Source organism: Chlorocebus sabaeus, chromosome 20 (assembly GCF_047675955.1).
Source record: "Chlorocebus sabaeus isolate Y175 chromosome 20, mChlSab1.0.hap1, whole genome shotgun sequence".
NCBI lineage: Eukaryota > Metazoa > Chordata > Mammalia > Primates > Cercopithecidae > Chlorocebus > Chlorocebus sabaeus.
The window spans coordinates 67,174,211-67,196,093 of NC_132923.1; the positions used below are offsets into that span (position 1 = coordinate 67,174,211).

Consider the following 21,883-nt stretch of genomic DNA (forward strand, 5'->3'; position numbering starts at 1 on the left):
CCTCTGGTTACCATAGTGACCAGCTACTGCTATCTTGCTTTTACTCAAGCCTCTCAAACCATTTTTATTGTTCAATACAGGAATTTTGTATTATACCCAGTAACCTAAAAGCTGATATTTTTGGCATAATGATAGTCTGATTTTCCCCTTTAAGGGCTTTCTTACTTGGCCATCTTTTTCTAGGTCCTGTTTGTTTCCAAGCTGTAAAGTCTTCAATAACTTGCTCCTGCCTATCTACTTTTTTCTGTCTCCAGGGTCCACTTAAGTTTCTTTCTTCTCCATCTGCCAAGACTCAAATTTGTAATTCCTGATAGCTTATTAAATAAAGCAGTTTAGCTCTTTCTGTGTCTTCTTTCTCTCACATAAACTCTCCCTGGGGGGCCTTGCCTTTATAAGGAACTGAACCCCCAGTATGTTGTTTTTGAATAAAAATAGTCTTTCTTTTTCTCTCTCTCAAAGGGGTACTATTCAGTTTCCCTAAGCAACGGGCTCATACAGCAGCCTACTGATAAACTAACACTTTCTGTGATAAGAAAAACACACAAAGGCAATTTTTCTAAAAGTAGGATTTTTATTTTAAAGAGTTTCAACTTTCAGTTTTATAAGATACTTGATGAATTGACAATAGAAAAACAGGGCAAGGAGTAAAAAGATGAAGAAAAATATTTAAAAAATAGGTTTGTATCATTTTCAAAGGTCCTGTGAAATACTTAGTTGTAGATCAGTACCAGCTCTGGTGCAGGTAAGCAGGATGATAAGAGGGACAGACCACAACTTATGAGATGACAGGGTCAGGGTGCAAATCCCAGCTCTTCCAATTACCAGCTCTATCATTCTAGTTACCTTCCTAATAAAAGAGAAATGTTCCCTCTAAATAAAACTGAGTGAAGTAATCAACACAATATTACTTATTAGAACTCGGTACATGGCCCTTTTTGGTGGTCTCAGTGAGACATATATGGTCCTCCTTAAGTGATTCAGCCTTCATTTGACACTTAAAACCGATCTCAGCAAGCCCAGACAAGATGTGTCATCCTCTGGAATAAGATTAAGCCATTTCTGCCAAATAGTCAGATTCCCTATTTGACAAGTGCAATAGAGCCCACAGATTCCCTGGGATGAGGCTGTGAAATAAATGTAGACCAAAGCCCATCCTTCCCTTTGCCTCCTGTCGTACAAAGCAAGAGAGTAGAGTCCAGCCCTAATACTTATTAAAAGACTCTCAGCTTCTTAGTCTTTGATCCAAAACGCTGGTATGAGACTGTGGTGAGTTCAAGGATTTTGGGGCTAAGTAAGGAAAAGACACAACCACAAGATGGCAGTATTGCACAACCGTCTTTATTATGTGGCACTTGGACAGGTTTGCAAGAGTTCTGGGAAGTGTCTAACACTGGAAGACCTACCAGATACAGTAGCATGGGACCACTACTTAGAAGTAAACTAGGCCAAGGAAATTCTGGGAAAGCAGGGAATTGGACGGGGGGCTTATATGTCTAGCTGATATCACTCCGCAGCCATGTGGGGGAGTCTCTGGGTCAAAGCTACAAAGGGTAGCATCAAATAGTTACAGGGTGTATTAGTCCAGTTTTCATAGGGCTATGAAGAAATACCTGAGACTGGATAACTTATAAAGACAAAGAGATTTAATGGACTCCCATTCTACATGGCTAGGAGGCCTCACAACCATGGCAGAAGGTGAGGGATCTTTAGAGCAAAGGCACGTCTTACATGGTGGCAGGCAAGAGAGCCTGTGCAGGGGAACTGCCCTTTAAAAAACCATCAGATCTCGTAAGACTTACTCACTATCACTAGAACAGCATGGGAAAAACCCTTCTGCATGATTCAATTACCACCCACCAGGTTCCTCTTACAACACGTGGGGTTTATGGGAGCTACAATTGAAGATGAGATTTGGGTGGGGACACAGCTGAACCATATCACAGAGTTTGTCTAGTTTCTGGCTAGCGGATGTTAAGTGAAGTTTTGTAAAGAATGCAAAGCAGGCAGGCTCAAAGAGCTTAAAATATAATAATTTGGGCTATATGTAAACCAATCAGAGGTATAAGAATTTGAGTTTTGCACTGGCAGGCTTGGAGCTAGCTATGAAGAAGCAAACAATATAAAGACCAATACACAAAGGTCATCTTTATCTCCTTTCTATAAAAAAGACTCATACTTTCAGAACCTTGGTTTACAACTTATTATCTCAAATTAATCCAAAGGCTGATAATATCAAAGGCAGTATAATGATAATGATGGTGATGACAATAATTACAATGGCTACAGTAAATAGACAAGGGCCTCCTGTGAGCCTCAACAGGGAGAAAGAACCTGCAGCCTGGACCCCTTTCTACAGATAAGGCAACAAAGTCTCAAAGCCATGACTGAGTGAATTCCTATTCAAATAGGTGATGGCTTTACTATGAAACTGTATTTATTCACCACACACACACATTTATATTAAAATTAACCCAAATTTTCTGTAACTTTCCCAGTAAAATTTTTTATCTCTCACAAGATATTTTATTCCTTGGAAAGAGAATCATTACCTAACTTATTCCCAAACACTGATAAATTTATTTTTGAAAAACCTGCTTTTGATGATAAAAATGTCTCATTGTCATTCAAATACTACTGGATTCTGTTAAAGTCTGAAGAAAACATTAAGTAATTTTATTTGTATAAAATGTTAAAAATAGAAAAGCAGTAATTATAAATAATATTCCTTGTTTTCTAAGAGATGAAGTACAGCCAAATGATTTAGCAAATGTTAAAATTTTAAACCTACTTGGTTGACTGAATAAATCAATAATTTTCTATTGTTAGTGAATTGGTCAGAGAAAGTAGTCAAATCTTATGAGGATCAAAAAGTATATTATATAATACTTTTTTGTAGTGTTTAATCTCCTAAATTTCAAATGTTATTTTTGGAAAGAGAAATTGTGAAGTAATTGATTTCAACATGTCATCGTTTGACTTGTAGGAAAGCATCAAAATTATTATTAAGAAACAGAACAATGCTAATGTTATTAAATGTATCCATTTTTCTCAGTACCATAATTTTGAGCATTTAACCAGCCAAAGTGAGCTAGACTTACCATTAAATTTCTATTGTTTGATTGAATTTTAAAAATCATGTAATTAAAAATAAATTCATGAGTCCATAGTGATGAGGTATGGTGTGGTGGTGGGGGTAGAGAGACAGAGAGAGGTAGAGAGAGAGATGGAAAAGGAAGCTTTGCAAGGAAGGGAGTGAGACAGATTGGGAAGGGAAGGGAGTGGAAGAGGGAAAGAGAGAGAGGCGGGGAATAAAAAGGAAGCTTCTTGAAAGAATGCTAATACCATGTAGAAAAATGGTAGGATATGTCTATCTTGTAGTCCCAAATGATAATTCAGTCAAGAACCATCAATGGAAGTTATAACTATTGGGTAAAAAAGTTGTTAGAGTCAGGGTATTCACACACTTTCAAAACCCACACGTTATTTATTAATTACAAAGGGGGAAATGTACTATGGAAGAATTTAGCATCACCTCGACTAAGTGGTCAAATTTAGTATCATCAGTTGTGGGACAAATTGATATAATATGCCTTCTGATGTGATAGAATAAGAAGCGTACAGCACCAACAATCCAGTAGTCTTGCCTAAATGGATAATCTAAATACAATAATGAAGAAATAATTAACAAATCCAGTGTATGGGACCTTTTAAAAGATGACTGGAGAAGACTTTTTAAAAAGTCAATGTCATGAAAAACAAACATATTAAAGAAATGCAGAGAAACTACTGTAGCACGAACACTGATTGGATTAAAAATAAACCGTCATATAACACATTTGTGGGACCACTGGGGAAATTTAAATATGAACTATATATTAGATATTATTATGGAATTATTGCAAATTTTCTTAAGCCTGATAATGTTGTTATAGAAAACCACCTGATAATGGTGGTTATAGAAAAGACTGTCCTTAATTTAGGAGAGGTAACATGAAATATTTAAAGAGGAAGTATCATGATATCTGCAACTTACATAAAGCTAATATGGCTCAATGTTGGAAATTAGTGAATCTAGGTAAAGATTATATAGGTGTTTTTTTTCCTATTGTTAACAGTTTCTTATAGATATAGTGGTTTCTGAAAAATCTAGAAACATTTTATTGTTCTCGTGATGTTTATTGTATGTTGCCATTGAATAAACATGCTATTTATCTATATATAACTTTAAAAAAGTATTTATCAATCATTTTGTCTATAGTCCACTAAAATTGGAGTAAAAAATATCCGAAGCATAAAGCCAAATTAAATTTCTATTGCTAATTGCTTCCTACTTCCTATAGAAATAGGACATAAAGAAATAGGAAGGAACTCAAAACTATTATTCAGAAATGTTACTTGAAGAATAATTCTACCCTTAAAAATCTATCCAGAATTAAATATGTATAAAGTCATGTATAATCATTTACAAAAGCAAAGAAAATTTAGAAGTACTTAAAATGCAGCCATAGAGAACTGGGTAAACAAATATAGAATGCACTTAGAATGAAATACTATATAGCCATTAAAATGATATTGTAGATAATGATGATAAAATGTTCATATTGTTTATATTAGTTTGCTGGTTCATATGCATCTTATTCACTCAGAAATAATGGTCATGCAAAACTCACATGCTGTATTATAATTTTTAAATTAAAATGATTATATTTATTTTAAAAATCTTTGCTATATATTTCTAAGAGTAAGAGAAGCTCAACAAACTGCATATTATAAATTATTACTTCTCATGGGTCAGTAGTATGTGTATATGTGTTTGAAAGGGTGTTCAGGTAGAGGTAACTGAGGTTTAATAGGGGTAATCTATGATGGCACATGGAAGCTTTAAATTTTCTTTATTTTGATTTTGTGTATTTTTAAATTTTTCTATAATGTCTGTGTTTTGCTTTAGTAGTAAGATAAAAAACTCATATAAAACAAAAACAATTATACGGGAGCTTGGACTGCTGATAAATATATGTGACACTCCCAAACTTAATTTTTTGCTATTTATGTCATTTCAAGTGCAGCTCCAACTTTTGATGTTTCTTATTACAAACAAAAGAACCACCGCATCAACTCAAACTCCTGTTTATAATAACCTAAAAACGACAACAGGGTTATTCAGGAGACACTAACCCTAGCTGAGTTGGTTGGTGGGTAATCAGTACAGTTAACAATAAAAAGAAAGTATGATGGCATGATTACTGAGATGGAAAACTTCTGCTATTATAGATGCATAACCTGATACAGAGAGCCAAATGCCTTTGAACAAGATGACATTTTTAGCAAAGGCACTGTTTTTCTGCACAAAACAGGTGCAGTATTGAGAAATAAGTGGAAGAGGTTTTCAGTGTTAGCAAAGAATGGTTTGATAGTTTAAAGAAGAGCAATGTCGGGCATGACATATAGCACCAAAATTCAGGGGAAATCTGAAGTTGCAACAGGAGAGGCCCTAATTTACAACCATTTTATTTTAGCATTCTTCAGAACTAAAATGAAAAATAAATGGAGAGTCACTTGTAGCTAACAAAGATGAATCAGATACTCAGTTAATGCAAATAAGGAAACATGAGTTGAAAATAACTAATAATCAAATCATGTCATTTTTCCTCCTTTCCTGGAGGACTAAAATAAAATTACTTCACTGACTTAATTTTATACTCTCTTCTCTGTCCCTGGGTGAATAATGTGCCATTTCATATAATCTGAAGAAAGTCATGTTCACAGAGAAGTGGAACAAGGACCAATTATAAGCTTAATTGCATGTCTAACAGGGAACATCAAGTATCATCAGGAATCTTGCCAGAATTCCACTAAAGAGCTTTGAATTAAGAGTCAAGAGAAGTGAATTCTAGTCTCAATTCTGCCATTAAGTAGCCACACCATCTGAGTCAAAGCATCTTTTTTCACATGTCCTCATTTATAAATAGAGTACATTGATCCTCATTTTTGTGATTCTCTAACTCTGAATGTCTTAAATAGATAAGAAAATACATGTTCTATGTATTTTTTCTTAAATTGTCTCTTCTGCAGAAACACATCTAGATTTCTTCTTACACTGAATCTCTTCTAGAAATTAGATATCCCTATCACATTCGCCTGGCACAGAGCCTCCGGATCAATTCCTGAGCCATTGATTAATTCCCATGTTCTCAGGAGTGTATGGAATCCCTATTAACCATAAATATGCTGTATACCTAAGGTTTTAAAGTGGTTTACTCTATTGAAGTATCTTCAAAACATGTGTCAGTTGCAGCCCCGTCTTCATTCACATTTAATTTTTAGTTCAAGGAAACTAAAATATTTTTGTATATAAAAAGGAGACAGATGAGCTCTTCATTTTGTCAAAATTCAGAATCAAAACATTGCAAGTATATATTAAGCCCAATTGAGGATTGAAGAATTCTGTTTTCTTCAATATGGGACTTTATTATTATATTTACTTAAATCTAATCTTTCTAGATTTTTGTCCCTGTTTGTCAACATGAAACTTAAAAAAAAAATTCCCTTGCGACAGAATGTTAACATACTGGCCTTTAAACAACTGCTCTTTTAAAGTTCTGTGAATTTGGGGAAAAATTGGATCCTTTATTTCTACGTTTTCAGGGACTTTTTTAACCTGACCAGAGCTTTTGGAATTTCTCACTGACTGCGTATTTTAGTCATAACAGTATTCATCTTTCTTTGAGCAATTAGCTGTATGTATTTTTTTTCCTATTTTTCATTAGATTGTATAAATCTATCCAACTCAAAAAAATTCTAAACAACCTTTAAAAAACCTTTTTTTGTCCTAGTACTAAATGTTTCCTTTATTTAAAAAAATACTTAGCTTTTTCTTCAAGTTAACTTCCAGACAGTTTTTTAAAAAGGCAGTATTTTAAACACTAGCCAATTATTATTACTACTAAATTAGAATTACTTCTGTAATATGTAATACTTCTTTAAATTGAGAGACTGTTTTCCTTTTTTATTTCATTTTCAAGGCACTAAATGGCTCAAATAATCATTCCATTGGTATAAAAGAAATCAAGCAAAATGCTTTGTCTAGTGTTTTTAATATATTAACTAGTTAGCAATAAACATGTTATTTTTGTTCTATAAGGAGAAAATTTAGGGACAGTAGAAAAGACATTTTCACATTTTACTTGGAAATACCCAAATAACTTCTCACTAATAATAAGCAAGGTCTTGTAATAGTGTAGCTCCTATTTCATAAGTGCTTATAAACTGCCCAGAACGTCTAATGATATTCTCCTGCTGTCAAAATTCATCAATAGAGAATCCTTGTATAGATTTGCTAACATTCATAGATGGAGACCCCTATTAAGACATTGGACATTGAACATTTTGTCCAAGGCAATGTTTCTCAAATTGGTCCTGCAATAGCAAAGTGAACACCTTTCAAATGTACAATGCAAACAAAAAGCTACCTTTGAAAAGGATGTCTAAATACATGTATCATTCTCTTTTTCAGCTTTTTCAGAGGGCTAAGTTAGGAACAGTTTGTTTCCTGTTAGCATTCTCCAAATAAGCACATTTTCTTGTGTTTCTTCCACATTTTGGTAAAACAATAGTAAGTTTATACTTGACATGGTGTGGCTGTATCTCCACCCAAATCTTATCTTGAATTGTAGTTCCTATAATCCCCACATGTTGTGGGAGGAACCTGGTGGGAGGTAATTGAATCATGGGGGCAGTTACCCACATGCTGCTGTTCTTGTAATAGTGAGTTCTCATGAGATCTCATGGTTTTTTTGGGGGGTGGGGGACGGAGTCTTGCTGGAGTGCAGTGGCCGGATCTCGGCTCACTGCAAGCTCCGCCTCCCGGGTTGACGCCATTCTCCTGCCTCAGCCTCCCATGTAGCTGGTACTACAGGCGCCCACCACTATGCCCGGCTAATTTTTTGTATTTTTAGTAGAGACAGGGTTTCCCCATGTTAGCCAGGATGGTCTCGATCTCCTGACCTCGTGACCTGCCCGTCTTGGCCTCCCAAAGTGCTGGATTACAGGCATGAGCCACTGCGCCTGGCCAAAATCTCATGGTTTTATAAGGAGCTTTTTCTCCTTTTGCTCAACACTTCTTGCTGCCGCCATGTGAAGATAGATAGATTCCCCTTCTGACATGGTTGTAAGTTTTCTGAGGCCTCCTAAGCTCCGAATTGTGAGTCAATTAAAGTTCTTTCCTTTATAAATTACCCAGTCTCAGGTATGTCTTTATTAGTAGTATGAGAACAGACTAATACATTAAATTGGCATCAGGTAGTGCGGTCTGCTCTAAAGATAGCTGAAAATGTGGAAGCTACTTTGGAACTGGTAACAGGCAGAGGTTAGAACAGTTTGAAGGGTTCAGAAGAAGACAGGAAAATGTGGAAAAGTTTGGAACTTCCTAGAGACTTGGAGGGGTCAGAAGACAGGAAGATGTAGGAAAGTTTGGCGCTTCCTAGAAACTTGAATGGCTTTGACCAAAATGTTGACAGTGATATGGACAATAAAGTCCAGGCTGAGGTGGTCTTAGATGGAGATGAGGAACGTGGGAACTGGAGTAAAAGTCACTCTTGCTAAGCAAAGAGACTGGTGGCATTTTGCCCCTGCCATTGATATCTGTGGAACTTTGAACTTGAGAGGGATGATTTAGGGTATCTGGTGGAAGAAATTTCTATGCAGCAAAGCATTCAAGAGGAAGCAAGGAATAAAAATTTAAAAAATTTGCAGCCTGACAATGCAGTAAAAAAGAAAAACCTATTTTCTGGAAAGACATTCAAGCCCACTGCAGAAATTTACATAAGTAACCAGATACCAAAAACTAATCACCAAGACAATGGGGAAAATATCTCCAGGGGATGTCAGAGACCCTCCTGGCAACCCCTCCCATCACAGGCCTGGAGGCCTAGGAGGGAAAAATGGTTTCTTGGGCCAGGTCAAGGGCCCCCAGTTGCGTGCAGCCTCAGGACTTGGTGCCCTGCACCCCAGCTGCTCTAGCCTTGGCTAAAAGGGGCCAAGGTACAGCTTGGGCAGTTGCTTCAGAGGGTGCAAGCTCCAAGCCTTGGTAGCTTTCATCTGGTATTGGGCCTGCAGGTGCCTAGAATTCAAGAATTGAGATGTGGGAACCTCCGCATAGATTTCAGAGGATGTCTGAAAAGGCCTGGATGTCGAGGAAGAATTGTGCTGCAGGGGCAGAGCCCTCATGGAGAACCTCTGCTAGGGCAGTACAGAAGGGAAATGAGGCGTTGGAGTCCCTACACAGAGTCCCTGCTGGGGCATTGCTTAGAGGACCTGTGAGAAGTGGGCCACTGTCTTTCAGACCCCAGAATGGTAGATCCACTGATAGCTTGCACCATGTGCCTGGAAAAGCCACAGACACTGAATGCCAGCCCATAAAAGCAGCCTGGAGGGGGGCCGTACCTACAAAGCCACAGGGGCAGAGCTGCCAAAGACTATGGGAGCCTATCTCTTGCATCATCAACCTGACCTAGATGTGAGATATAGAGTCAAAGGAGATAAATTTGGAGCTTTAAGATTTGACATCCCTGCTTGATTTTGTACTTGCATGGGGCCTGTGGCTCCTTTGTCTTGGCCTACTTCTCCCATTTGTAATGGGTATATTTACACAATACTTGTACCCCCATTGTATCTAAGAGGTAACTAACTTGCTTTTGATTTTACAGACTCACAGATGTAAGGGACTTGCCTTGTCTCAGATTAGACTTTAGACTTGGACTTCTGAGTTAATGCTGGAATGAGTGAAGAGCTAGGGGGACTGTTGGAAAGGCATGATTATGTTTTGAATTGTGAGGACATGAGATTTGGAAGAGTCCAGGGGTGGAATGATATGGTTTGGCTGTGTCCCCACCCAAATCTCATCTTGAATTTTAGTTCCCATAATCCCCACATGTTTTGGAAGGGATCTAGTAGGAGGTAGTGGAATCATAGGGGCGGTTACCCCATTGTACTGCTCTTGTATTATCCAGCTTATGTGCACACTCTTCAGCAATTTATTCCCTTTCCTTTAGGCTCAGCTCTAAACCTTTAAGTTCACTTCTTTCAATTGCCAAATGGGTAATAGTATGAATGAAGTTGAAGCTTCCCTTACTGCAAATAAGTTCTATTCTCTATTAGGGAAAGTTGATCCAATTTCATAAAATGAAAGAAAATATAATTAATTTTCACATTTCCTTGGACCATGATCATGGAAAGAGCTGGGATTTGGAGTCCACTTTTCTTTTTCCAATTCTCTTACTCTCCACAATGGCAGATATTTTGATGTAGCAATAATTATCTAATCTGTCTTGTTCACAAGGAGTACACCGCACAGTAGGTGAAGCCAATGAACTGCAGGATAGCTTTATCCTTCCTTCCCTTGCTGCATATTTTATGGCCTTTATTGTAGCTTCAATCCTTGTTAAATGCATTCTCCAGGCAATTTGACAGATGGGACTGACTTTTTTTTGGTGTTTATATGATATTTTCAAAGCAAGAACAAATATGCCCATTTCAAACAGTTTCTAGTTAGATCTAAGTAAAGATGTTACATGATTTCCATTTTTTTAAATGGGGAGGGTGTGAGTGGGGGTTGTTTTTGGTTAAATCAAATTTAATAGATTAGAAGTTTATACTTTCCAAAAAATCTGTCACTAATACATCTTAAATAGTAAACTATTCTATCAATACATTAAAAAGAGAAATAAATATATGGTACTATATATTCTGAAAAAAGTAATAAAACTGCCAGTAAATACACATCTCAGGTGACTGCCAGAGACAGCTGGATATTGTATTAAGCACCTGAAGTGAATGGAAAGATACATGGTGATAAAAATGGTTGACATGATGATATAAGTTCATGTTGACTCAAATCCCTCCTGGGAACTATTTTTACACCATCCTTACACTCAGAGCTTCCACACATTAATAATTGCCAAAATGATTAACAGCTTTTATTTAATCTTTTTCTATATTTATGAACATAAGATTATGGTAAGATTTCATAGTTATAATTGTAGCCTATTTATTTAGTGTCTTCTTCTAAGGAAGTGTAAAGTCCCCCAGAAAATATGTAAAACCAGACTCTTCAATACAGTCAGAGCCTTCAAATAATACATCAAATCTTGGTTTATAGTTTCTAAATTCCTTAACTTGGAGCTCACACAGAAAGCCTCATTTCTAATGAAAATTGATCTAGAAAAAAGCAATTCTGTAAAGTATGGCAATTTTGCACAAAAGTGTTAATGGGAGTGGTTATAGGAATCCACTGCATTGTCCCTTGTGGGACTAGTAACAACTCAGTGAAACAGTGACAGAAAAGACAGCTACTTAATTGCAGGACATATAAGTAAAAGAAGTAGCTATCTAAGAAGAAAATCTGTCAGTAAAGGAATCAGATTGGCAAAAAGATGATGGCGGGGAAAATTTGGAAGAGAGAATTAGTGGCTACAATTATAAAAACCCTTACAGCAAAGCATTCTTCACATTCATTTTCTGCACTCTCTCCTGGGAAGCTGTGAGGTGCTGACCATCCCAGATCCCTTGCAGGATGGAATCATTCATTCTCCCAGTTGCCAGAAGGTTGGCCACTAATGGCTCACCAGTGCATCTCTCTCTGGGCCCTGCCCTTGACTGAAGGGAATTACCTCATCCAGGATACGTCCCTCCTATGACTGAGGGGGGTTTGAAAGCCCAGCTGCCTTGCCTCACTTTGGCACAATACTGAAGGGCTTTCCCAGCTCCAGTGCTACCCTTAGGCTCCATTGAGGCCTGTGTTGCAACGTCACTGCAGTTTAAATTCTCTCTCTACCCAGAACCACCCAATAATTCTCCTGCACACAAATTTTTACCTTGGAGTCTGTTTCCAAAGAATCCAACCTAAGACACATTCAATAGCTTAACCTACATGGTTATAAAGTTCTCCTGCAGGTCCCCAAATATCTTAACCACCAGATTCTATGAACTCAGACTTTGTTTTCTTTGCAGTTTTTTATTTAATTCTGTTATGTTTTCCTTGGTATTCTTTTTTTTTCTTCTTCTGTGGACACAGTTGACTCTGGTCCTCTTACATCTTCAAATTTTAAAGAAATATAAAGGCAAGTTATGCTCTTTATTCTCCTCTTAGCTTGCTTTTTGCTTGTTTTGGTCAACCTCATTTATATCCTTGATTTTAGTTCTGATCGTAATGGTAAAATCTCCTGAATCCACGTCTTTAGCCCAGATCTCTGTCCTTCATTTCAGAAACCCACTTACCCACTTAGTATTGCTACCTGGATAGCCTATGACTGTTCCTGGTAGGCATTCTCTCTACCTTCTGCCATAATCTCCCTTTACAGTATGACCAGAGGCACCATATTTAATGACAACAATACAATTATTGTCATTGTTCCATTGTTATTGTTTTAAGGAATCTTTACATTTCTATCTAATAAGCCTATACCTCTATAGAGGTTTATTATGGTGATAAAATTTTACGATAGCTTCTTCATCCAATTTCTCTCAAGGAAACTCTTTCCTCCTGGCAATACAGTAGATATAGAATGTGCCTTCAAGTCCTATAGAAAAAGGGTTTCCCTTTAGTAACCAGGGTAACTGTCAAAAAGTCACTTACGTAACTTCTCTGCATCTCAGTTTCTCATATTTCTTATAGAGATAATATGAAGGTAAGTGAGAAAATGTGTATGAATGTATTTTGACTACATAGAAATGACTCGATAAATGTGAATTTTACTCTCTTTTGCTGTTCCATCTTTCTCTAGGTTAGTGGTCACAGCTTTAGTTTAAACAACTAAACTCAGTTAGTCAAATCCAGCTAGAGAGTGCTCTCTAGGCTACAGGTAGGGTCCAGGCCCGTTATTCAGCACAGATAATTTAGAAATATAGCCAAACAGACATGGCAGCATCAAAACTTGTTTTCCTGGTATTGGAACACTCAGGGCACAGAAACCAAGCTGCTGGGTCATGCAGGGCTCCCCAGAGCAGCACAGGTCTGGACAGGAGCCTGGGGTGTGAAGCTGGTTATAGTCTCTCTCTGGCCATCATGGTCTTGAGAGACAAGCACAGTTTGACAAGTTGCCCTCTTGCCTCCAATCTCTCTTTCCTTTGTTGACTATTTCTGGCTCACCCCAGAGTTCCAATAACTTCCCCTAATTATATTAAAAACGTTTAGGCACCTTGAGTGTATGCTGGCATTTCGTACCTATACAGAATCTGAAGAATCTTGTCGTCAATTTCATTCTTTAGATTTTCAATTTCTGCCCATATAAATGCCACCTCTAACCTGTAACAGTTGGTTTTCAATTTTTGGTTATTCTTCATGGACAGTATTATATTATATTACTTAAAATTTCTCTTTGGCTTCCTCACAGAATGACTGATATACTTTCAGTAGGATATGCACTTGGAAGTCGTTTGGAGTTAGTACAGTTGATCCTTGAACAACACAGGTTTGAATTGTATGGGCCCACTTAAACGTGGATTTTCTTCCACCTTTGCCACCCCCGAGATGGAAAGACCAATCTCTTCTCTTCCTCCTCCTCCTCCTACTCAATGTGAAGACAAGGATGAAGACCTTTATGATGATCCACTTTGACTTAATAAGCAGTATATATATTTTCTCTTCTTTATGATTTTTTAAATAACATTGTCTTTTTTTCTGGCCATATTGTAAGAATGCAGTGCCTCATATACTCTCAAATATACATATATATAAAAAACATACATATTAATTGATTATGTTATAGCTAAGGTGTCCAGTAAACAGAGGATATTAGTAGTCAAGCTTTTGGGGAGTCAAAAGTTATATTTGGTTTTGTCATTGCTTGGGAGGATTGGTGTCCCAAACCCTTACATTGTTCAAGGGTAACTGTATTTGTAATAGTATAAGCTTATCACACTTTAAGAAAACTAAATATATGAATCAAATAAATGTCTAATTATTTATAGTAATAGTTGAAAAAGATTTATTCTAAAATAGCAAGTTCCTGTGGTACAGTGAAATGATTTTATTATAAAAGTTCAATAACCACACAATTGTATAATTTTCTGGAGTTTCTCTACTACCCAAAAGTATAAGTCTCTGTGACTTCTCATCTCATTTACTGCTAGATTTCTGGCACCTAGAATAGTACTCAGCAGGTAACAGATGCCCAATAAACACTAGTTGCATAAATAAATCCTAGTGTTAAAAAAGCATAAATTTGTCAGATTTTTGTAAAATTTTATCATATTTTATTCTTCTTTACAAATTGTGAGCAAGAGCTGCTTTTCAAAAATAGATTTGTCTAATTTGATTTATATTTCTTGATTCTCAAATAATTATCATAAACAATGGTTATTGCATGTTATGTGCTATGTGTCCTGTTGCTTGCTCTACTAATTCATCTCTCGAACTGCTCTCACATTCATATTTCACATGAATAGCCCCAAATCACGTATTCATGAAGGCACAGGTATTCATGTGTTTTTTGAGATGGAGTCTCGCTCTGTTGCCCAGGCTGGAGTGCAGTGGTGTGATGTTGGCTCACTGCAACCTCCGCCTGCTGGGTTCAAGCGATTCTCCTGAATGGCACAAGTTTTACCAGTTTTGTTTGCTGCTTTATTCCCAACAGTTAGACAATATTAAGAGATGAGTACAATCATGTCCCTGTTTTTTTTTTTTTTTTTACAGATGAGGAAAAAGAAGTAATGAAAAATGAAGGAATGTGCTCAATTTTAAACAGTCATAGAAGGTAGTGCTAGATTTTAAACTAGACAATTCAACTCTAGAACATATGGTTTTAAGTACTGCTTCCTTGACTTCTATGTCTTTGCTAGCCTTGAGTTCTACTTGCAATGAATGGAGTCTTTTCATCCCCAAAATTTATATGTTGAAATTTTAACCTCCAAAGTAAAGTATTAGGAGAAGGGGCCTTTGGGAGGTATTGAATTTGTGAGAGAAGAACTCTCATAAATGGGATTAATGTCCTTATAAAAACGATCCCTGAGACTGCTCCTTCTACCATGTGAGGTTACAGTGAGAGCACAACTGCCAATGAAGAAGGGGACCTCATTAGACACTGAATCTGCTGGCACTTTGATCTTGAACTTCTCAGCCTCCAGAACTGTAAGAAATAAACACTGATTCTTTATAAGTCACTGCCATAAATCTACGGCATTTTTTTTTATAACAATCCAAAAGGACTAACATAGTTTTTCTACCACTATAACTTGTAAAGAATAGAAGGGTCTCTAAATATCATACGAAACGAATAGTCATGAAAATGGAAGTTTTAATTTCCAAATTCTCTTACTAATAATTTGTGACAACTGTCCAGTAAAACACAAAGGAAAACAAGAAAGAACTCAGAAGGACTTCTGGCAACTTATTTACTGTCAGAATGATAAAAAAAAATCAGCTGTATGCCTTTCCCATTTTTGGTATTTTGAGATAATTTTTTTCTCTTAATACGTTAAGTCTCAAATGAAGTTGTACTGCTTTCCGTTTATTCACATCTCTTATCTAGGAAATGACTTTTTCAGGATAGCTGTATAAAAAACGTATGAATTCATTTATGCATTTCCCAGCAGATGTTAAATGTTCCCTAAATGTAAAAGTGAACTTTTTCACAATCACAGGTGAGTCAAAATAAAAATAATTAAATATTTTAGGAAGACAGACAGTCCCTGTCATTAACAGCTATAATAATTACCTAACTGCTTCAAGAGAATTAAATACCAACATAAATTATATATAGAAGAATCACATATAATAGAATTAAATAGTTAATTCCATTACAAAAACAAAAGATGTCTTTTACCTCATATACCTTTAAAAATAATGGTAAAAACTAACATAAAAATGGCAAAAAACTAACATAAAAATTAAATTTTAAGCTGGAGAAAATATTTGCAATGCATTTGAAAGAAAATTACATACAAAGAATATATGTATGTGTATATATCACATACAAACAGTATGGTGTATACTATATATGGTATAGAGTGCATACAAAGGGTAGTCACAAAGTGATAAGAAAAAGTCAACCCTAAAAATTAGTCAAAGAATATCAATATACGATTTATAGAAAAGAATATGACTAATACACATGTGAAACAATGCTGAATCTCTCTAACAGAAAAAATGCAACTTGAAGTAATTCAGACATTACTTTATGCCTGGCAGAATGAGAAAAATGAGAAAAGTGATCACATCCAACTTCTGGATAGCAATATGGGCAAAGGATATTGAATATATAATGCTGTGGAAATGTAAACCATCACAGCTTTTGAGTGCATTATCCATCTATTAAATTTAGAAAGTCTTATTCACTACATTATGGATAATGGCAAAAACTTGGGAGAAGCTCTATGCAAGGCAATATTATAAAATCTATCAAAATCACAAAAGGGCATACCATTGTATATAGCAATTTTATTTCTTCGAGATATGCTTACATAAATGCAAAACAGTCTTGTACATGCTCATTTAGAGCAGCTATGTTCATGATAGCAAAAGACTGGTTACAAAATAAATCAATGCAATGTACGTCACTAAGGAGCTGTCAGAAAATAAAATTAGAAAGTTTTTTTGTGAGCACATATGAAATTATCTCTAATATTTTCTATTAGGTAAAAAAGGCATTGAATAGTGTCTCAATATGCTACAATTTCAATGGAAAAGGAGAAAACAGATATATGTATGTGTAAGTAGACTTACATATATGAAAAATATTTCTAGAAATTTATATAAGAAGCTGATAATGCCAGTTAATTCTCTCTAGAGAGGGAAATTGGCTAGGGATAGAGTTGGGAGAGACTATTTCCAGTTTATCATTTAGAAGCTTTTGATTTTTGAATCACATGAGCTGTTGCCCATTGATATGAAAGATGATTTTTTTGCATGACAGTGTGAATGTGCTTAATGTCACTGAAATACACACTTAAAAAGGTTAAATGGTAAATTGAATTTTATGTATATGTTCACACAATAAAATACTTCTAAAAATAATAATTTTCTTAAAGTGCCTGTTTCTCAACAAGTCTGTACCTAAGGATGTATATATCCTTTGAGAAATGTAAGTATGTAAGGATAGATTCAATTTGGCTCATAGGCCATTATTTTACATGGCAAAAAAAAAATAATAAATTATCTCTAATTAAGGGATTTTTAAATAAAAATTATCCAGATATAAAATCGAAAGCAGCCATTAAAGAGAATACTTTATGAATGAATAAATAAATTGTGATATATTATATAATGGCGTATAATTCAGTGATAAAGAGAAATGAGCTATCAGTCGATGAAAGGATGTGAAGAAAACCTAAATGCATATTACTAAGTGAAAAAGATCAATCTGAAAAAACTATACACTGTCTGATTCCAATTATATGACATTCTGGAGATGACAAAATTATGGAGACAGTAAAAAAATCAGTGGTTGGCAGAGATTAGGGAGGATGGAGCACAGAGGAGTTTTAGGACAGTGAAACTATTCCGTATTATACTATAAATGTGGATATAAGTCATTATACACTTGTCCAAACCCATAGAATATACACCAGGAGTAAAACCTAATGTAAACTACAGACTTTGAGCAATAACTATATGGTAATGCAGGTTAATCGATTATAACAAATATAATACTCTTGTGTGAGATGTCGATAGTGTGGGAGCCTGTAAATGTGTGCGGATAGATGGCGAATGGGAATTCTCTGCACTTTCCGCTCAAGTTTTGCAATTAATCTAACACTGCTGTAAAAATACTGTCTATGTTTTTTCAAATAAAAAGAATTCTCAGTAAAAGGAAAGAAAGGATACATTAGTCTGTACTAGTTGACATGTAAATGTTTCCGTGATTATTTTGAAGAGTTCTGGAGATGGACGGTGGTGATGGTTGCAAAACAATCTGAATGTAGTTAATGTCGCTGAACTGTACACTTAAAAGTGGTTAGATGGTAACTTTTATACTATGGATATTTTATCATAAGTAAAAAAATTAAAAAATATTTAAACATTATTTAAGCAATAAAACCAATAAGTATCAAAAGAGCAACAATAAGATTAATGATGGTTCCTAACAGAAAGGATGAAAGCTAGAAGACAAGGGAATGAAATCTTTGGTGCTGAAAGAAATTCTATAACCAGTAAAAATAAGGTTTAGAAACATAGATACAATAAAGAATTTCCAGAGAAATGAAAACAGAAAATGTATTTCCAGGATACCAGCACTAAAAGAAATTCTAAAATGATTCCTTCAGACACAAGGAGAATATTTTCAGATGGAAACACAGATATGCAAAAGAAATGAATGACAATGGAAAAATAAATGTGAAGGTAAATATAAATGGATATTGACTGTATAAACAAGAATAGAAATGTTCTAAGTAAACCTTAAATAAACTGTGAAAAATGTCTTAATAATGGCACAAGATGGAGTTAAAATTTTCTAAAATTCTAACAGCATCAGGGAATTGCTAGTAGTAATTATTTGTGTTAGACTATAAAAGTTGAGGATGAATGTGAAATCTCTAGAGTAACCACTATAAGAACAATATAAGCATATATATCTAATAAATTAATGAATTAAAAATGGAATAACGGGAAGTATCTGTTTATTTCCAGTATCCAAAAGAAGTTAATAGAGAAAAAAATAAGTAGGTGAGTTAAAGAGAAAATAAATAGTAACATGATAGATAGAAACCCAAGTTTGTTTTAATAAATATAAATGCAAATGGACTACATAACTCAATAAATATCAATACAATCAGATTAGGATTTTTAAATAAAGGCTACTATAAGATGCTTACAAGGGATCATAAATATAAGAACCAGAAGGCTAAATGAAGGGTGCACAAAGAAAAGCAATGCAAATATTAACCAAATGTAAGTTGGTAGTGTTTGTGCTAAAAACAGAAAGAGCAGATTTTAAAGCAAAAGGCATTATTAGAGATAAAAAGTAACATTTTGTAATGATAAAGTGATCAACCTATGAATAATGTAAATGTTAATTGTGGTTATCTTTTGAGTGGTTTTTAAAGTGATTTTCACATTCTTCATCATACTTTTTTGTATTGTTTGAGGTTTTTACAATAAGCATGAATTATTTATATCACCTGAAATAAAACAATGAAGCCATTTTTTACTGTAGACAGAAAAAGAAATAATGCAATACAAAGATTTAAGAGTAATCTTTATAAATAAAAAAAGTTTAAAAAGATTTAGTGGTTATTATGCTCTGATTACAATTATGAAAATTAAGTCTATAATGCCAGGTCAAGAAAAATGAAAAGAGAACTAATGAGAATCAGGTGGAAAATTGCACAAAAAAGTGTTATGTAATCTCATTTTCTTCTTAATTCTACTTGTTTATATAAGGAGTAGAAGATAGTTAGATAATTCTGAGTGTATTTTCTGCAAGTAGATGATACAGGAGTGCTAAAAAACAAAAAGAATGTGGGAATGATACAAAGAGAGGAAAGAACTGATCCATTCATTCACTCATTCATTCATGTATTCATTCAATAATTACTTATGGGTACCTACTCTGTGCCAAGTACTGACTGAAATTGTTATTTCTGAGGCAAACAGAATATTTGTCAGTCTAATGTGGGAAATTACTTTTGAGATTATTAGATGGAATAAGTCATGCATATTTGATGGGATTACCGAAGAATAACAATTCCTTAACTAACATACATTGAATTGAATTTGCTATTCAAATTATGGGAAGACTTAACTTGTTTATAACAATGATATTCTGAGAATAAGTAAATCTGACTTACAAAAATGAAACTACCCATAGATAAATCTGAAAAACATTAATGAATCATTGGGATTGATATAGGAAGGAGATAAAGAATAAAGATGCAGTTGAAGAGGATTCAAAAACCATCTGGCGTCCAAAGTTGGATTAGCTCTGTTGGGGTTCCCAATTACTAATTGCAATATCCAAAAGCTTTTTCTCCCTCAATCATTCTAGAATTTTCAAGAGCATTTAACACTGTTGCCCTCTTTGAATCTCTTGGCTTCTTTGGTTTCTGTTAACAAAACAAAGACAGTAGAAGTCAGTTTTTCTCTTATTTCTAACTATCAGTTTCTGTGGTTAATTCCTCTTTCTTCGAACAGAATTTGGATGACTGAACATTGATGATCCTAAAAGTTCTACCTGTGGCAATGTTTCCCTTTCACTCAGTACATGTTTTTCGCCTGATAAAATTCTGGCAGCTTCTATCAGCATCTCTATTCTAATAGATCAACCCACGCTTTACCCAATCCCAGAGCTCCAGTTCTGTGTTTTCACTATCCCTGTGATCATCCCCCATTTTGCTCTGCAGGAGGCATACGAATGTCACGTTCCATGCTAAAATTACAGTTTTAATATCCTCTATTGAAGTTAACTGTTAATCTTTTAGTGTTCCAGGTCTCAAATAACGAGATTATAAACCAAGTTCCTGTGGACCCTGGTAAAGAAGATATTTCTTTCAAATCAAGTTCTTCTTCTCTATCTCTACTGCAACCACATTCCTGAGCCTGGCTTCCAACAAGCCATTGATTTCCTTGTTTCCCAGCATCAAACTCCCTGCAGTCTAGTCTCATATTGCTACCAAATGTTTTCCTTCCTTCCTTCCTTCCTTCCTTCCTTCCTTCCTTCCTTCCTTCCTTCCTCCCTCCCTCCCTCCCTCCCTCCCTTCCTTCCTTCCTTCCTTCCTTCTTTCCTTCCTTCCTCCCTTCCTTCCTTTTTCTTTCTTTTTCTTCTCTTTCTTTTCTCTTCTTCTTTCTTCATTTCTCTTTCTCCTTTCTTTCCTCTTTCTCTTTCTTCTTTCTCTTTCTTTCTACTTTCTCTGTTTCTCTCTTTTTCTCTTTCTCTCCCTCCTTTCCTCCTTGTTTCTTTTCTTTTCTTCTCTTTCCTCCTTCCTTCCTTCCTTCCTTCCTTCCATCCATCCTTCCATCCTTCCATCCTTCCCTCTTACTCTTTCTTTTTCTCCTTCCTTCCCTCCCTCCTCTCTTTCTTTCTTCTTTCTCTCTCTCTTTCTTTCTTTCAATTCTCCAATATCTTTTAAATTATGGCCTTCTAGAGTTCCTTCTGAGCTAAAACTGATATTGACTATTACCAAGGTATCTATAAATACAGTTTTACAATTTTCCCTCCTTCAATATGAAGTTGGCCCAACTGAACTTTGAATTTTGAAGGTGCTTTCCTTTCCACTCCCTCATAGGATAAGCGTGTGCCACTTTATGGCAATCTAAGATGAAGAGTCTAATTTTATAAATCAAATACACTAAGGACTAATAATTTTCATTATAAAAATGTTTTTCATCTCTATTGAGTTATTGCTTAGTATTCTTCTTATCAAAAGGTGTGGTTCCAATAGTATATATATAGATAGAGTTTATCTGTGAAGTATTTATCATTCATGACCTGTCATTCACAAAGGCGTCAAAGAAAATTGAAAAGGAAGAAACTTCTGTTGGTTTATATAATTTTTTTTGAATCTGTACTGCTAAGTAATTGAAACACAATTTTACACATTTTCTGTGTTTATAGAAATATCTACTACTATAAAATTTTAAATATAAAACATTTATGCACAAAATTTTGATTATGGATACTGCCATCATTTCGTATACATTTTTCTTTGCATGTATATTTTAATTATCATTACTATCGAATAAGTCCTATTAAATTAAGAACTAGCTGTATTAAGTTCTATCTTGAAAAAATATATGTATATATGTATATATGTAGATATACATGTAAAATACATTTTTAATTGCAAACTTAGTTCCCTTCTCCATACCAATGAAATATTTATGCAAATACTTTCTAAAATCCTCTTAGATTTAATATTTTCTGATCCTATTACAATCTTCAAGATACATTTG

At 35.0% G+C, this 21,883-nt stretch overlaps 1 protein-coding gene across 10 annotated transcripts in view; it reads right to left on the reverse strand.

The window, feature by feature from the left end:
- Nucleotides 1–21,883, reverse strand: part of LRRC7 (leucine rich repeat containing 7) — a 570,280-nt gene that overhangs the window by 395,442 nt on the left and 152,955 nt on the right. The window lies entirely within an intron of this gene.